This window comes from Vicia villosa, linkage group LG4 (genome assembly GCF_029867415.1).
Source record: "Vicia villosa cultivar HV-30 ecotype Madison, WI linkage group LG4, Vvil1.0, whole genome shotgun sequence".
Taxonomy (NCBI): Eukaryota; Viridiplantae; Streptophyta; class Magnoliopsida; order Fabales; family Fabaceae; genus Vicia; species Vicia villosa.
This window is the reverse complement of record NC_081183.1, coordinates 178,424,274-178,442,024: the sequence shown is the minus strand read 5'-3', so window position 1 is coordinate 178,442,024 and position 17,751 is coordinate 178,424,274. Positions and strand designations below refer to the sequence as shown.

Genomic DNA, 17,751 nt, shown 5'->3' with positions numbered 1-17,751 from the left:
ATTATACCGTCCTTCACTGACACATTTTGTAGCTGTGAGTATGAAAAGATATATGTTATTCTTTATTTTCTTTTCCATGTACCTATAACTATGTAATTCTTGGATCAAATTAGGCTTGTAATTCCATTTGGTAATTAAGGTTCAACATTGAGTTTATAGCCTATTATACTTGTAATCTAGGTCAAGTACAAATAGTACAAACATAACTCAATACTCTAACAATAACAATCATAATGATGTTAGTAATCTTAATGCTTAACATGGCCAAATTGGTCTCCCTTTGCTTTTTCTTTTAATTTTTCAAACCAGTGAGTGTCTCACAGTGCTATATCAACTTCCAAGCAAGAGTGTGTATGGAGTTTGGAGTTTTAGGCATTAGCCTGAGATTCTATTTCTAAACTAATTTAGAAAGCTACCAGCTACAGCATAATGAAAATTTAAGATAAAAAATCACCTGAGGATTCTGCAAGTTGAAGACAATTAAATTCCTATATGCAGTTCCCATTAGGGGTGTTCGCGGTGCGGTTTGGGCGGTTTTGACGTAAAAAATCATCTGAACCGCAAGAGAAAAAAGTGTGCGGTTCGGTTTGGTTCGGTTGAATTTTAAAAATAAAACCGAACCAAACCAAACCAAACCAATGCGGTTTGGATTGGTTCGGTTGGTTCGGTTTTTTTTACTAAAATTTATTGAGCCATACATACACATATTGATGACAACATAACTTTGTATTTAGTCATTTATGTGTTATCAAATAACAACAAAATTTATCATATTTGGAAAATAACTTTCCATTTAATATACAAAAATAATATTAGATAAAAATGGAATAAAAAACATTAAATAGTAGCATAAAATAATATCAAAAACATTATAATGAAATAGAAAATAAAAGAGATGAAATATTATAGAAGACGAAAAAGAAAGAGCGGAAGAGATGCGATTAGATAAAAAAATGAACATTAAAAACATAAGTGAAAGAGATAACAGTAGAATAAAAATAATAAGATGAAAAAGAACGAACTTAAGAGGTGAAAGACTAGAAAAGAATATGTGATCGATATGTATTTGGAAAAGAAGATGAAAAAAATGTACAATACCGCTAGGAGAGATTTAAGAAGACTTGACTTGAAACCTTAAGTGAGGAAGAGAAAATTATTAGTAATCGTAAGACTAAGGCATAATAGGTTTGAGTTTGGGTTGGATATAAGTTAATTGAAGTTTGGAGGGTTGTAAAATAATGCGGTTTGGTTCGGTTTGATTCGGTTTGTAAAATACAAACCGCAAACCGAACCGAACCGCGCGGTTTGTTAAAAAATGGCCCAAACACATCCGAACCATATGCGGTTTTTTGCGGTTTCGGTTTGGTTTGGTTCGGTTTTGCGGTTTTCTATTGGGCCGGTTTGGTTTTGAACACCCCTAGTTCCCATAACCATCAAAAGATGGTTCACAGACATTGTATAACAGCGATCAGGAAGTTGCTGAGTATGCATCGGATTCGACTGCCTAATATCCCAATACCTAACACAAGAAAAATAAAGCATAAATTAATACGTAAAATAACAAATTCTAGTAGTTAATACAAAAAAACTTAAAGAATATGCATAATACTGAAACAACCGGATCGAAATCATCAAGATTAAAATCATAAAGTCGCCATCGATTGTTTATTTATCCCAAAAATGGGAAAGGAAAAACATCGAGTAAAACCGATGGGGTAAAACAAACAAAGGTCTTATGACCAAGAGAAATGGGTAAGGGTGTCGGTTACGCAAGGAGAAGGGGTTAGCACTCCTCACGTCCGTCGTACTTGACGAGATCCGCTCTTATTAGTCTAAATCTAAGGGTGTTATCTAAAAGTCTAAAACTAAAAGCATGAAAAAGGAAGAGAAAAGAAACACGAAAAAAAAGAAATATATAAGATTGTGGTCGTTCAGGCCCCGCGACTTAATGCCTACGTATCTCTTTTAAGGAATGAGAGCAGGCGTAGTTCAGTTGGTATTTTGATGTGTTTTGTGTTTTTTAAATGAACGATGTTAAACGTCGCATTCCACTGATGCTCGAACTTTGGAGACTTAAACAATTGTCGTGGAAAGGAATTAACATGTTCTTAAAGAAAAAAGAAAAATTGAATTGGTTGGTGTTTTTTGATGTAGATAATGGTGAATTAAATCCCAATACAAGGATACTTACCCTTCTCTACTTTTTAGGAATCTAAAATTTATTAGGTATTTTATGTGTTTTTTGTTGGGTATTTTTTAAAGGAAAATATAGATAGTTGTGAATTAGATCCCAATGCAATGATACTCACCGTTCTCCACTTTTTAATATTTATTAAGTATTTTAAAAGTTGAAAGAGAAAAAGAAGAGAAAATGGAATGAAAATGACTAAGGAAATTCTAAGTCCTAAAGTTGTTATATACATTCTATCTAATATTGGAATTTAAAGACTAAACTAATATTTTTGAGGTTTTTAATAGATATAATATAAATCTAAATTCTAAACAAAAATGAAATTAACAAAACAAATACTTTTTAATAGAGAAAAGAAAATAAAATTAAAATAATATTAATTATATGCATAACAATTAAAACAAACAAATATAACAATTAAAACTAAAATAATATAAATTAAAAATATACAAAAACATATGGGCTCATAACATAGCAAAAAGGGTTGCCAAAAAGAGATAGGGCGCTAGCCCATTAAGGTGCAGGCCCAAGATCAAGGTTCACCTCTCTCATGCTCTCTACTCAACTCTCACTACTCTCCCTGTTCATTTTTTTTCGAAACCTCTATTCCTATTTCTCAACATCACAAAATAATCCTAACCTATGTTACTCACAAATCTAAGCACAACATTTAAATCAAAATTAACATATACTCAAAACTTTATTGAACAAGCAACATTCAAGAACTTAGAAATCAGAATCGTAACATGAAAATGGAGGAAGATGAAGCTACGAAATACCTGACAAAGAGGAAGATGCTTCCGTTACATCGAAGTTGCAAGCGGTGATGGTGACGATCTCGCGTCTCTCCACGCTTTAATCTCCGGCGATTTTCGACAATGGTTTCCCTTGCATTTTTCGGTTCAACTGAGCGTTGAAAATGTTAAGGCGTTCTGGTGCGTGCGAATCAATGGTGGAAGCTGCTGTGTTGTTGTAGTATTGTTGATGATGTGAAACGAGTCTTCGCGTTGGCTCGGTCTGAGTTGAAATCTGAAACGGAATTAAATCGCTGCCGGGCTAAATGACGTGAGTTTTGGTGTGTTGGAGATTCTGAAATATGTAAGTATGAAGGTTTTTATTGATGATTTTGTAGATGGTTTTCAGAATGAAGTTGATGGTGTGTGTTAAAAAAAATGCTGATGTTAACAATACTGTGAGCTGTTGTATGTTATTTGATATCGAAGATAACGCATCATGAACTTTGTGAAGGTGATAAAGTTTTTTACGGAAAATGCAGAGTAAGTTATGGTTATGAAGGTTTGGAGGTGATTATGGTGGTGAATCGGTTTTGGTGGAAGAAGTGTGTATGGTTGATGCGTATGGTGTTGAAGATTGAAGAAAACTGGTATAAATTTTGTACTATGAGAAAGAGCAGATTGGATATTGAAGGTCAGTGCAGAGTTTTTTTAGTGTTTTTCTTCTTATGTTTTCTGTGTGCTAAGTAATGTGTTTTATAGATGAATGAGGGTGAGGGTACAAATGGAATTTGTGAAGAGAATTAAAGATAAGATCAAGGACTATGAGCTGTGATTTTGTACAAGTTGGTTATCCAAAATCACCATCTCCGACGAGTTGGAAGTGATAATGGAGAAGTTTGCTAAAGCGGATGACACAACGAAAATGCATATAAAAGAAGAATTACGAAAAATCGCATTTTCGGAGACCACCGATTTGAAACCGCCATCTCAACCGGTTAAGACGAATGGTGCACCGAAAAAGTCCAAAATTACACAAGATGACATGTCAACAAAACGATCTCCTTCCTACTTTGAACATGTTGATGCATCGTTCCCGGATTCACCGACACCGAAGTCCAAGTGCAATGGTAACAAAGGTGCCCGTATTTCGAAGTCACCTCGCACACCGCCGATAAAAAAACCACCCATTGTCTACATTGATGAGATGCCAATTTTTATGCACAAATATATCGATAACATCGTTGATGTTGGAGGCGACGGCAATTGTGGATATCGGGTCGTTGCGGGTTTTCTCGGTAAAAGGGGAAATAATCACACTTTAGTCCGACGGGAACTTATTGCGGAGTTGACTTGGTATCGGGACATCTACGGCCGACTATATGAAAATCAAGAAAACTTTGCGAAAATTCATGATTCACTTGTTCCATCACTTACCGGTATCGCTCCGGTTACAAAGTGGATGTCATTCCCCGATATGGGTCATCTAATAACAAGTGCACATGATATTGTATGCGTCGATTTGATGAGGTTTGGACTAAGTGAGACTTTCTTTCCACTTCATAGTCAACCGCCATTGGACGCGTCGGGCCGGATCATATGCACCGGATATCTACGATCGCGGCACTTCGTTCAAGTGTTTTTGAAACCGGGGTGTCCTATACCGGCTACTTCTTGTCAATGGACGGCACATCGTTCAAATGAGGCGGAGACTTGGCCGGATCCTTTCGTTTCAAGAATGGTGGAGTTTGAAGAAATGATGAGCCAAGAGCGCAAGCAAAATAGAGAGCGGTCAAAGAACATACCTATTTTGGACTTAGGATCCACCGATTGGTTCGGTGAATTTTAGTTTATTCTGGATCGTTTTTTGTTTGTAATGACCATTTTTGTATGTATTGTTGTTTATCATGTAAAATCGGACCGATTCAATACATATATAATATAAGTATGTTTTATGTCATCTTTGTCTAATTTATGTTTATTGTGAATTCCATTTGTTCAATTTACACAACACACTAAGCAATCAACAAAATGTAAAATTTTGTTCTGTTTCTGCATAATTCGGAAATGAACTTTCGAAATATGCTAGTCTGCCTCCAATTTTCGGAAGTTCATTTCCGAAAAGTCCCCTGAGGCAGGATAAGGTTTGTTGGGCCATCATTGCTCCAACAAGTCTATAAATACAACACACTCTTCTTCATCCTCTTCACACCTAGAAACACAAATGACACAAACCTACCCCCACCTAGCATTCGTCTACTTTGAAACCGGCTACCCGATGCCGTTTCAATTTCGCTTCTCGCGCAACACGCCGTTTGCGGAGTTGATAACGTCGCTCAACACGCTTTTGCACTATCCCGAGAATCGAAAGGTTGTCAAGCTCGAGTACCGCTCGCCATCGCTTAACGACGAGGGACACATTAAGTTCACACCTTTTGAGATCCAGAACGACGAAGATTTAGCGGTTTTGTGGACAACGTTCGACCGATTTTCTTCGAAGGGCCCGATCGAGTTGGACGCGAAACTACAAAGATCGGCGGACGACGTTATCAAAATGTTGACTCATCCCCACCTACCCGTGTTTAACAATATGTAACTTTAATCTTATGTAATGTGGTCGATGTAATCTTCACCCGATTAAATAAAGCGAATCGTTCTTGTTTTTCATCTTTCTTCTGTCCAGACAATATTTCGGAAGTACATTTTCGAATTCCTCCAAGGGGGGTGAATTCGGAGATGAACTTCCGAAAACACCACATTTTCTGAAAAATAACTTTATTTCGGAGATGCATCTCCGAAATCAATATTTTATATTAAAAAAAACACTTTTTCGGAGATACATTTCCGAAAACACCTTTTTTTTTCAAAAAAAAATACGTTTTCGGAAATGAACTTTCGAAACTAGAGGTATTGTGGTAAATTCACCAGAGGTGGCCAAGAAGGTTAGGAGGTGGGTGAAGAAATTTTCTAATTTTTTGGGTTTTGGGGGGAGAAGTAGAATAGAAGGTGATTTTATAGCCGAGGTTTATGAATTGAAGGCGTGGTTGGGAAAGTCAAGCTAAAACGGATAAGTGGTTAATGAACATGTGAATAAATATGGATTGCGTTTATACCATGCAATATACATGACATAATTTAATGGTACTTAGTTTTACATCATTATCCAACAAAATTATAATATTCAATCATGTCATAAATATATTTTAAAATTAAAAATGTAACTTTAGACCCATGCGAAGCACGGGTTAAATATTTTCTAAATAAAAAATCATATTTTAAAACACTTATAATTTACGAATTTTACGTATAGTAAGATTACTATTGTATAGATAAAATGTCATTGTTATTAATAATATAAATAAAAAAATTTATTTAACTAAATTTATTTGTAAATTATAAAATAATTTGGACATTTCTAATTTATTAATAACTTGTGTAAGTTTTAAAATAAAATAACTCGTTAAATATTGTATCAACAATTGACTTTTTTCCGTTTATAAAAGTATTTGTAACTTATTCCGTTTTATAAAAATAATTGTAACATCAGTTGACTTTTTTCCGTTTATAAAAATATTTACAACTTAGTACAGTTTATAAAAATAATTGTATCAACAGTAAACTTTTTCATGTTTATAAAAATATTTGTAACTTATTTTTGTTTATATAATTAAATTAATTAATTAATATTTTAAATGTTTCCCATAAAATTAAATATGAGTATTATTAATTAAATAATAATTAAAAAAGATAGTATAAATCTTTAAATTGCATAAAAGAGTTTAACAATGCTCAAATGTGTTGCTCAAAGGTGTGTTGCTCAAATGAATGTCCCGGAAATTAACAATGCTCCTCGCTTGACCCTTCCCCCGATATTGCCCCAACAATGGTATCACGAGCCTTTGGTTCGAGAATAAAAGGTCCGGCTAAAACTTGTAGTTGAAAGTCAACAGATACATGTAGTTGAAGAGAATCAACGGATACATGTAGTGATAATTTTCCGCATGTTCTTGTGGATGTTGGGAAGCGGAATTTGAAATTGCGTGATGCTGTGTTGAGTAGCATTCATCATAACGAGGCAAAAATGAGTACATTGCGACGTAATATATGTTTGAAAATGATAAATGGGTTTTTTTGGAGAGCTTACTTAAAATGTTGTTATTAATATATAAGCTTTCGAGTTAGTATGTGGACGTGATTATGTAAAAATTTGAAATTGCGAGATGCTGTGTTGAGTAGCTTCCATCATAACGAGCTAGAAACTTATACTTTACAACACAATTTTTGTTTGAAAATGATAAATGAGGTGCATTATGGAAAAATCGTATGACATGTTTATACGTTGTTTTTAGGCTCCCCTAGTTAGCTTGTAGAAATAGCTTATACGGAGATTATGCATGGTTTTCTCTTTGATTGTAGAAATAGTTTATACATAAGCATTTATACAATAAACGCCAAACTTAATTAAATTGTTTACCACCATACCCAAAAATCAACGAGGTTGGTTTGTTACTGCTGGTAAAATGCTATGGACCTTCATTACTATTGGTTTTAAAATGTGAATGTGATGATTGGTGAACAGGTTAAGTTTTCGGAGCTCACTATTGATACTTTTAGGATGCTTCAATGTTTGGAGTGGGAGCCTAGTGGCTCGTTTTACCAATCCAGTGGCTCAAAGCTTATTCAGAATGGGGCAACTGGGACTGGTCGTACCATTTACTTACAAGATAATGCTAATCCTATGTTACCAGCAAACCCAAATAAAGCTATATTATACCGTCCTTCACTGACACATTTTGTAGCTGTGAGTATGAAAAGATATATGTTATTCTTTATTTTCTTTTCCATGTACCTATAACTATGTAATTCTTGGATCAAATTAGGCTTGTAATTCCATTTGGTAATTAAGGTTCAACATTGAGTTTATAGCCTATTATACTTGTAATCTAGGTCAAGTACAAATAGTACAAACATAACTCAATACTCTAACAATAACAATCCTAATGATGTTAGTAATCTTAATGCTTAACATGGCCAAATTGGTCTCCCTTTGCTTTTTCTTTTAATTTTTCAAACCAGTGAGTGTCTCACAATGCTATATCAACTTCCAAGCAAGAGTGTGTATGGAGTTTGGAGTTTTAGGCATTAGCCTAGATTCTATTTCTAAACTAATTTAGAAAGCTACCAGCTACAGCATAATGAAAATTTAAGATAAAAAATCACCTGAGGATTCTGCAAGTTGAAGACAATCAAATTCCTATATGCAGTTCCCATAACCATCAAAAGATGGTTCACAGACATTGTATAACAGCGATCAGGAAGTTGCTGAGTATGCATCGGATTCGACTGCCTAATATCCCAATACCTAACACAAGAAAAATAAAGCATAAATTAATACGTAAAATAACAAATTCTAGTAGTTAATACAAAAAAACTTAAAGAATATGCATAATACTGAAACAACCGGATCGAAATCATCAAGATTAAAATCATAAAGTCGCCATCGATTGTTTATTTATCCCAAAAATGGGAAAGGAAAAACATCGAGTAAAACCGATGGGGTAAAACAAACAAAGGTCTTATGACCAAGAGAAAGGGGTAAGGGTGTCGGTTACGCAAGGAGAAGGGGTTAGCACTCCTCACGTCCGTCGTACTTGACGAGATCCGCTCTTGTTAGTCTAAATCTAAGGGTGTTATCTAAAAGTCTAAAACTAAAAGCATGAAAAAGGAAGAGAAAAGAAACACGAAAAAAAAGAAATATATAAGATTGTGGTCGTTCAGGCCCCGCGACTTAATGCCTACGTATCTCTTTTAAGGAATGAGAGCAGGCGTAGTTCAGTTGGTATTTTGATGTGTTTTGTGTTTTTTAAATGAACGATGTTAAACGTCGCATTCCACTGCTGCTCGACCTTTGGAGACTTAAACAATTGTCGTGGAAAGGAATTAACATGTTCTTAAAGAAAAAAGAAAAATTGAATTGGTTGGTGTTTTTTGATGTAGATAATGGTGAATTAAATCCCAATACAAGGATACTCACCCTTCTCTACTTTTTAGGAATCTAAAATTTATTAGGTATTTTATGTGTTTTTTGTTGGGTATTTTTTAAAGGAAAATATAGATAGTTGTGAATTAGATCCCAATGCAATGATACTCACCGTTCTCCACTTTTTAATATTTATTAAGTATTTTAAAAGTTGAAAGAGAAAAAGAAGAGAAAATGGAATGAAAATGACTAAGGAAATTCTAAGTCCTAAAGTTGTTATATACATTCTATCTAATATTGGAATTTAAAGACTAAACTAATATTTTTGAGGTTTTTAATAGATATAATATAAATCTAAATTCTAAACAAAAATGAAATTAACAAAACAAATACTTTTTAATAGAGAAAAGAAAATAAAATTAAAATAATATTAATTATATGCATAACAATTAAAACAAACAAATATAACAATTAAAACTAAAATAATATAAATTAAAAATATACAAAAACATATGGGCTCATAACATAGCAAAAAGGGTTGCCAAAAAGAGATAGGGCGCTAGCCCATTAAGGTGCAGGCCCAAGATCAAGGTTCACCTCTCTCATGCTCTCTACTCAACTCTCACTACTCTCCCTGTTCATTTTTTTTCGAAACCTCTATTCCTATTTCTCAACATCACAAAATAATCCTAACCTATGTTACTCACAAATCTAAGCACAACATTTAAATCAAAATTAACATATACTCAAAACTTTATTGAACAAGCAACATTCAAGAACTTAGAAATCAGAATCGTAACATGAAAATGGAGGAAGATGAAGCTACGAAATACCTGACAAAGAGGAAGATGCTTCCGTTACATCGAAGTTGCAAGCGGTGATGGTGACGATCTCGCGTCTCTCCACGCTTTAATCTCCGGCGATTTTCGACAATGGTTTCCCTTGCATTTTTCGGTTCAACTGAGCGTTGAACATGTTAAGGCGTTCTGGTGCGTGCGAATCAATGGTGGAAGCTGCTGTGTTGTTGTAGTATTGTTGATGATGTGAAACGAGTCTTCGCGTTGGCTCGGTCTGAGTTGAAATCTGAAACGGAATTAAATCGCTGCCGGGCTAAATGACGTGAGTTTTGGTGTGTTGGAGATTCTGAAATATGTAAGTATGAAGGTTTTTATTGATGATTTTGCAGATGGTTTTCAGAATGAAGTTGATGGTGTGTGTTAAAAAAAATGTTGATGTTAACAATACTGTGAGCTGTTGTATGTTATTTGATATCGAAGATAACGCATCATGAACTTTGTGAAGGTGATAAAGTTTTTTACGGAAAATGCAGAGTAAGTTATGGTTATGAAGGTTTGGAGGTGATTATGGTGGTGAATCGGTTTTGGTGGAAGAAGTGTGTATGGTTGATGCGTATGGTGTTGAAGATTGAAGAAAACTGGTATAAATTTTGTACTATGAGAAAGAGCAGATTGGATATTGAAGGTCAGTGCAGAGTTTTTTTTAGTGTTTTTCTTCTTATGTTTTCTGTGTGCTAAGTAATGTGTTTTATAGATGAATGAGGGTGAGGGTACAAATGGAATTTGTGAAGAGAATTAAAGATAAGATCAAGGACTATGAGCTGTGATTTTGTACAAGTTGGTTATCCAAAATCACCATCTCCGACGAGTTGGAAGTGATAATGGAGAAGTTTGCTAAAGCGGATGACACAACGAAAATGCATATAAAAGAAGAATTACGAAAAATCGCATTTCCGGAGACCACCGATTTGAAACCGCCATCTCAACCGGTTAAGACGAATGGTGCACCGAAAAAGTCCAAAATTACACAAGATGACATGTCAACAAAACGATCTCCTTCCTACTTTGAACATGTTGATGCATCGTTCCCGGATTCACCGACACCGAAGTCCAAGTGCAATGGTAACAAAGGTGCCCGTATTTCGAAGTCACCTCGCACACCGCCGATAAAAAAACCACCCATTGTCTACATTGATGAGATGCCAATTTTTATGCACAAATATATCGATAACATCGTTGATGTTGGAGGCGACGGCAATTGTGGATATTGGGTCGTTGCGGGTTTTCTCGGTAAAAGGGGAAATAATCACACTTTAGTCCGACGGGAACTTATTGCGGAGTTGACTTGGTATCGGGACATCTACGGCTGACTATATGAAAATTAAGAAAACTTTGCGAAAATTCATGATTCACTTGTTCCATCACTTACCGGTATCGCTCCGGTTACAAAGTGGATGTCATTCCCCGATATGGGTCATCTAATAACAAGTGCACATGATATTGTATGCGTCGATTTGATGAGGTTTGGACTAAGTGAGACTTTCTTTCCACTTCATAGTCGACCGCCATTGGACGCGTCGGGCCGGATCATATGCACCGGGTATCTACGATCGCGGCACTTCGTTCAAGTGTTTTTGAAACCGGGGTGTCCTATACCGGCTACTTCTTGTCAATGGACGGCACATCGTTCAAATGAGGCGGAGACTTGGCCGGATCCTTTCGTTTCAAGAATGGTGGAGTTTGAAGAAATGATGAGCCAAGAGCGCAAGCAAAATAGAGAGCGGTCAAAGAACATACCTATTTTGGACTTAGGATCCACCGATTGGTTCGGTGAATTTTAGTTTATTCTGGATCGTTTTTTGTTTGTAATGACCATTTTTGTATGTATTGTTGTTTATCATGTAAAATCGGACCGATTCAATACATATATAATATAAGTATGTTTTATGTCATCTTTGTCTAATTTATGTTTATTGTGAATTCCATTTGTTCAATTTACACAACACACTAAGCAATCAACAAAATGTAAAATTTTGTTCTGTTTCTGCATAATTCGGAAATGAACTTTCGAAATATGCTAGTCTGCCTCCAATTTTCGGAAGTTCATTTCCGAAAAGTCCCCTGAGGCAGGATAAGGTTTGTTGGGCCATCATTGCTCCAACAAGTCTATAAATACAACACACTCTTCTTCATCCTCTTCACACCTAGAAACACAAATGACACAAACCTACCCCCACCTAGCATTCGTCTACTTTGAAACCGGCTACCCGATGCCGTTTCAATTTCGCTTCTCGCGCAACACGCCGTTTGCGGAGTTGATAACGTCGCTCAACACGCTTTTGCACTATCCCGAGAATCGAAAGGTTGTCAAGCTCGAGTACCGCTCGCCATCGCTTAACGACGAGGGACACATTAAGTTCACACCTTTTGAGATCCAGAACGACGAAGATTTAGCGGTTTTGTGGACAACGTTCGACCGATTTTCTTCGAAGGGCCCGATCGAGTTGGACGCGAAACTTCAAAGATCGGCGGACGACGTTATCAAAATGTTGACTCATCCCCACCTACCCGTGTTTAACAATATGTAACTTTAATCTTATGTAATGTGGTCGATGTAATCTTCACCCGATTAAATAAAGCGAATCGTTCTTGTTTTTCATCTTTCTTCTGTCCAGACAATATTTCGGAAGTACATTTTCGAATTCCTCCAAGGGGGGTGAATTCGGAGATGAACTTCCGAAAACACCACATTTTCTGAAAAATAACTTTATTTCGGAGATGCATCTCCGAAATCAATATTTTATATTAAAAAAAACACTTTTTCGGAGATACATTTCCGAAAACACCTTTTTTTTCAAAAAAAAATACGTTTTCGGAAATGAACTTTCGAAACTAGAGGTATTGTGGTAAATTCACCAGAGGTGGCCAAGAAGGTTAGGAGGTGGGTGAAGAAATTTTCTAATTTTTTGGGTTTTGGGGGGAGAAGTAGAATAGAAGGTGATTTTATAGCCGAGGTTTATGAATTGAAGGCGTGGTTGGGAAAGTCAAGCTAAAACGGATAAGTGGTTAATGAACATGTGAATAAATATGGATTGCGTTTATACCATGCAATATACATGACATAATTTAATGGTACTTAGTTTTACATCATTATCCAACAAAATTATAATATTCAATCATGTCATAAATATATTTTAAAATTAAAAATGTAACTTTAGGACCCATGCGAAGCACGGGTTAAATATTTTCTAAATAAAAAATCATATTTTAAAACACTTATAATTTACGAATTTTACGTATAGTAAGATTACTATTGTATAGATAAAATGTCATTGTTATTAATAATATAAATAAAAAAATTTATTTAACTAAATTTATTTGTAAATTATAAAATAATTTGGACATTTCTAATTTATTAATAACTTGTGTAAGTTTTAAAATAAAATAACTCGTTAAATATTGTATCAACAATTGACTTTTTTCCGTTTATAAAAGTATTTGTAACTTATTCCGTTTTATAAAAATAATTGTAACATCAGTTGACTTTTTTCCGTTTATAAAAATATTTACAACTTAGTACAGTTTATAAAAATAATTGTATCAACAGTAAACTTTTTCATGTTTATAAAAATATTTGTAACTTATTTTTGTTTATATAATTAAATTAATTATTTAATATTTTAAATGTTTCCCATAAAATTAAATATGAGTATTATTAATTAAATAATAATTAAAAAAGATAGTATAAATCTTTAAATTGCATAAAAGAGTTTAACAATGCTCAAATGTGTTGCTCAAAGGTGTGTTGCTCAAATGAATGTCCCGGAAATTAACAATGCTCCTCGCTTGACCCTTCTCCCGATATTGCCCCAACAATGGTATCACGAGCCTTTGGTTCGAGAATAAAAGGTCCGGCTAAAACTTGTAGTTGAAAGTCAACAGATACATGTAGTTGAAGAGAATCAACGGATACATGTAGTGATAATTTTCCGCATGTTCTTGTGGATGTTGGGAAGCGGAATTTGAAATTGTGTGATGCTGTGTTGAGTAGCATTCATCATAACGAGGCAAAAATGAGTACATTGCGACGTAATATATGTTTGAAAATGATAAATGGGTTTTTTGGAGAGCTTACTTAAAATGTTGTTATTAATATATAAGCTTTCGAGTTAGTATGTGGACGTGATTATGTAAAAATTTGAAATTGCGAGATGCTGTGTTGAGTAGCTTCCATCATAACGAGCTAGAAACTTATACTTTACAACACAATTTTTGTTTGAAAATGATAAATGAGGTGCATTATGGAAAAATCGTATGACATGTTTATACGTTGTTTTTAGGCTCCCCTAGTTAGCTTGTAGAAATAGCTTATACGGAGATTATGCATGGTTTTCTCTTTGATTGTAGAAATAGTTTATACATAAGCATTTATACAATAAACGCCAAACTTAATTAAATTGTTTACCACCATACCCAAAAATCAACAAGGTTGGTTTGTTACTGCTGGTAAAATGCTATGGACCTTCATTACTATTGGTTTTAAAATGTGAATGTGATGATTGGTGAACAGGTTAAGTTTTCGGAGCCTCACTATTGATACTTTTAGGATGCTTCAATGTTTGGAGTGGGAGCCTAGTGGCTCGTTTTACCAATCCAGTGGCTCAAAGCTTATTCAGAATGGGGCAAGCTGGGACTGGTCGTACCATTTACTTACAAGATAATGCTAATCCTATGTTACCAGCAAACCCAAATAAAGCTATATTATACCGTCCTTCACTGACACATTTTGTAGCTGTGAGTATGAAAAGATATATGTTATTCTTTATTTTCTTTTCCATGTACCTATAACTATGTAATTCTTGGATCAAATTAGGCTTGTAATTCCATTTGGTAATTAAGGTTCAACATTGAGTTTATAGCCTATTATACTTGTAATCTAGGTCAAGTACAAATAGTACAAACATAACTCAATACTCTAACAATAACAATCCTAATGATGTTAGTAATCTTAATGCTTAACATGGCCAAATTGGTCTCCCTTTGCTTTTTCTTTTAATTTTTCAAACCAGTGAGTGTCTCACAATGCTATATCAACTTCCAAGCAAGAGTGTGTATGGAGTTTGGAGTTTTAGGGCATTAGCCTAGATTCTATTTCTAAACTAATTTAGAAAGCTACCAGCTACAACATAATGAAAATTTAAGATAAAAAATCACCTGAGGATTCTGCAAGTTGAAGACAATCAAATTCCTATATGCAGTTCCCATAACCATCAAAAGATGGTTCACAGACATTGTATAACAGCGATCAGGAAGTTGCTGAGTATGCATCGGATTCGACTGCCTAATATCCCAATACCTAACACAAGAAAAATAAAGCATAAATTAATACGTAAAATAACAAATTCTAGTAGTTAATACAAAAAAACTTAAAGAATATGCATAATACTGAAACAACCGGATCGAAATCATCAAGATTAAAATCATAAAGTCGCCATCGATTGTTTATTTATCCCAAAAATGGGAAAGGAAAAACATCGAGTAAAACCGATGGGGTAAAACAAACAAAGGTCTTATGACCAAGAGAAAGGGGTAAGGGTGTCGGTTACGCAAGGAGAAGGGGTTAGCACTCCTCACGTCCGTCGTACTTGACGAGATCCGCTCTTGTTAGTCTAAATCTAAGGGTGTTATCTAAAAGTCTAAAACTAAAAGCATGAAAAAGGAAGAGAAAAGAAACACGAAAAAAAAGAAATATATAAGATTGTGGTCGTTCAGGCCCCGCGACTTAATGCCTACGTATCTCTTTAAGGAATGAGAGCAGGCGTAGTTCAGTTGGTATTTTGATGTGTTTTGTGTTTTTTAAATGAACGATGTTAAACGTCGCATTCCACTGCTGCTCGACCTTTGGAGACTTAAACAATTGTCGTGGAAAGGAATTAACATGTTCTTAAAGAAAAAAGAAAAATTGAATTGGTTGGTGTTTTTTGATGTAGATAATGGTGAATTAAATCCCAATACAAGGATACTTACCCTTCTCTACTTTTTAGGAATCTAAAATTTATTAGGTATTTTATGTGTTTTTTGTTGGGTATTTTTTAAAGGAAAATATAGATAGTTGTGAATTAGATCCCAATGCAATGATACTCACCGTTCTCCACTTTTTAATATTTATTAAGTATTTTAAAAGTTGAAAGAGAAAAAGAAGAGAAAATGGAATGAAAATGACTAAGGAAATTCTAAGTCCTAAAGTTGTTATATACATTCTATCTAATATTGGAATTTAAAGACTAAACTAATATTTTTGAGGTTTTTAATAGATATAATATAAATCTAAATTCTAAACAAAAATGAAATTAACAAAACAAATACTTTTTAATAGAGAAAAGAAAATAAAATTAAAATAATATTAATTATATGCATAACAATTAAAACAAACAAATATAACAATTAAAACTAAAATAATATAAATTAAAAATATACAAAAACATATGGGCTCATAACATAGCAAAAAGGGTTGCCAAAAAGAGATAGGGCGCTAGCCCATTAAGGTGCAGGCCCAAGATCAAGGTTCACCTCTCTCATGCTCTCTACTCAACTCTCACTACTCTCCCTGTTCATTTTTTTTTCGAAACCTCTATTCCTATTTCTCAACATCACAAAATAATCCTAACCTATGTTACTCACAAATCTAAGCACAACATTTAAATCAAAATTAACATATACTCAAAACTTTATTAAACAAGCAACATTCAAGAACTTAGAAATCAGAATCGTAACATGAAAATGGAGGAAGATGAAGCTACGAAATACCTGACAAAGAGGAAGATGCTTCCGTTACATCGAAGTTGCAAGCGGTGATGGTGACGATCTCGCGTCTCTCCACGCTTTAATCTCCGGCGATTTTCGACAATGGTTTCCCTTGCATTTTTCGGTTCAACTGAGCGTTGAAAATGTTAAGGCGTTCTGGTGCGTGCGAATCAATGGTGGAAGCTGCTGTGTTGTTGTAGTATTGTTGATGATGTGAAACGAGTCTTCGCGTTGGCTCGGTCTGAGTTGAAATCTGAAACGGAATTAAATCGCTGCCCGGGCTAAATGACGTGAGTTTTGGTGTGTTGGAGATTCTGAAATATGTAAGTATGAAGGTTTTTATTGATGATTTTGCAGATGGTTTTCAGAATGAAGTTGATGGTGTGTGTTAAAAAAAAATGCTGATGTTAACAATACTGTGAGCTGTTGTATGTTATTTGATATCGAAGATAACGCATCATGAACTTTGTGAAGGTGATAAAGTTTTTTACGGAAAATGCAGAGTAAGTTATGGTTATGAAGGTTTGGAGGTGATTATGGTGGTGAATCGGTTTTGGTGGAAGAAGTGTGTATGGTTGATGCGTATGGTGTTGAAGATTGAAGAAAACTGGTATAAATTTTGTACTATGAGAAAGAGCAGATTGGATATTGAAGGTCAGTGCAGAGTTTTTTTTTAGTGTTTTTCTTCTTATGTTTTCTGTGTGCTAAGTAATGTGTTTTATAGATGAATGAGGGTGAGGGTACAAATGGAATTTGTGAAGAGAATTAAAGATAAGATCAAGGACTATGAGCTGTGATTTTGTACAAGTTGGTTATCCAAAATCACCATCTCCGACGAGTTGGAAGTGATAATGGAGAAGTTTGCTAAAGCGGATGACACAACGAAAATGCATATAAAAGAAGAATTACGAAAAATCGCATTTCCGGAGACCACCGATTTGAAACCGCCATCTCAACCGGTTAAGACGAATGGTGCACCGAAAAAGTCCAAAATTACACAAGATGACATGTCAACAAAACGATCTCCTTCCTACTTTGAACATGTTGATGCATCGTTCCCCGGATTCACCGACACCGAAGTCCAAGTGCAATGGTAACAAAGGTGCCCGTATTTCAAAGTCACCTCGCACACCGCCGATAAAAAAACCACCCATTGTCTACATTGATGAGATGCCACTTTTTATGCACAAATATATCGATAACATCGTTGATGTTGGAGGCGACGGCAATTGTGGATATCGGGTC

General features: G+C 34.7%; 1 pseudogene; it reads right to left on the bottom strand.

The window, feature by feature from the left end:
* Window positions 1–17,751, bottom strand: part of LOC131598401 (protein RAE1-like) — a 32,871-nt pseudogene that overhangs the window by 13,733 nt on the left and 1,387 nt on the right.